Source organism: Leptodactylus fuscus, chromosome 2 (genome assembly GCF_031893055.1).
Source record: "Leptodactylus fuscus isolate aLepFus1 chromosome 2, aLepFus1.hap2, whole genome shotgun sequence".
Lineage (NCBI taxonomy): Eukaryota > Metazoa > Chordata > Amphibia > Anura > Leptodactylidae > Leptodactylus > Leptodactylus fuscus.
The window spans coordinates 238,271,359-238,273,520 of record NC_134266.1 but is presented as its reverse complement, the minus strand read 5'-3'; positions in this window follow the sequence as shown (position 1 = coordinate 238,273,520).

Genomic DNA, 2,162 nt, shown 5'->3' with positions numbered 1-2,162 from the left:
CGTCATTTTGAATTCAACTTTACTTTTTTTTTTTTAATGGGAAGGGGAATGACACATCAAACAAATGGAGAATTGCACAAGAAAAACAATGGTGTGCTAATTTTTAATGTAGCTTTATTCATTGACACGTTTGTGACATGACCCCCTTCCCATTGCTAAAAGTAAAGTTGAATCCAAAATGACGGCTTTTCTGCTGGCCGCCATGGGTGTCACCCAGCCTCAAATGTTTTCCCCTCCCATGTACTAATATACCACAAACGATAAGATCATATCAGCAACCACCTCCATTCTGGGTACTTATGGCCCACCCTGTATTTCCCATTCCTTGTGTAACCATTTTTGGCTTTGGCTCAAAAAAAACGCAATAAAATCTGCAAATATATATATATATTATTTTAAATTTGATTTTTATTGAGAAAGAAATTTTCATTACAAAAGGATAATCATATCACAAAACATTGAATACAAGGGGAAGGTAACAATGCCCACAAACATTGGATCAAAGGTAATTGGCGTGAAACAACCCTCTTAATGTCCATCACAAATCAGTAGGAAAAGGGAAAACCATGTGAGCAAAGGGTAGGGAGGAGGGGAATAAGGGAATAGGGACGCGGGACAGGGCACAAGGGAAAACCTTTGGTAGAAAAAACAAAAAAAATAATAACTGTAAGGGCAAAAGTAAAACAACAAAACTACAGCATAAAACATGTCCGCAGATCCTAGAGCAAACCGGCACATGTCCTACAGAGGTCACAAATCATATATAAGCAAGTGAGCGTAATGACTATCGGCCCCGGCCCAAGTCAAGGGGTCGCGGCAGGAGGGGAAAAGGCCTGAGTGGGGGAGCCCGTTCTATTCTCCATGAAAGAAAACCACAATGCCCACCTAGAACGAAAACGGGGGAAGGTGTGATTCTTTGAAGCCAGCATCCGCTCCAGGGTGAATGCCAAATCAACATGACGAATTAGTTCTATTGTCAGGCAGGGCCACTGTCTCACAATCATTAACCTGGCAGCTAAAATTATTTGTCCCAACACTACTTGCATATCTGAGGGAAAGGAGCCTGTATCCAAAAAACAAAGGGCAAGACTTGGGGAGGGTGGGATAGGAAGACCCGCCAGCATAGAAAGAAATTGAAACACAGCTACCCATAAAGTCTGGATTGAAGGGCACTCCCACCACATGTGTAGAAGAGTTCCTATGTGACCGCATCCCCGCCAGCACAGTCTCGGATACGAAGGATTCATATGCGCCAACTGATTAGGTGTTCTATACCAACGCAACATAATTTTCTGCGCCGTTTCCCAATGGATCGCACCCGTCTGACAAACCCGCAGGCCTCATGCCACTCCGTCAAAGATATGGTTCTTGCAAGGAAATATATATATATTTTATCTCCATTTAGCACATCTCTAGAACAGATGCAAAAAAATGTACGCATGTGGATGGCCGTTTGTTTACATAGTAGGTGTTAACACTACTAATGGCTGTTCGTAGAAAAAAAAACATGTCTAAAAAAATTGTCCCTTTATTCTTTAACATTGATGTCTATGTAAACGTGCGTCTGTTTGTATCCATTCTTGTTCCATTAAATGGTTGTAAAAAACGTGATCAGAATAGAGTCTTACTAAGATGTCGGAACCTCTGGATAATTCAGGCATGCCCTGCGCCATTCAGAGCTCTCATCAAGACTGGCGTATGAAATCCCAATCTTAATAAATCTGTCCGTTTTTTAATTCCTCAACATTTTCATGATCGATCTTTGCTGTCAGTAAGTAAAAACATTCTCGTCTATTCCGAGGGCTGTCAGTCCATGCGGATGTTACGCTCTATTTGCATTTTTTAGCAAAACATTGTGACAAAGTGAAAACCTGATATGACGCTTAGTATCCAGTCTGCGCAATCCTCTCTGGACTCACAGTCGCCGCTGCTATGTTTAGCTCACGTAACTGGTTCCACCAGACTTGTTGAGCATAACAAAGCCTTGGAGCCTGTATACGGTATATACATGTGATCTATAGCCGCAGCTTGTCACTCTGTATTTCTGGTAGGAATGATGACTCTTCTTCTACATCAGTAACACACATGAGCAGAGTGGGAGGAGGAGAAGTAACAGGAAGGAGGATGAGAGTCCTCAGATCACACCCAGGAAACACACACAG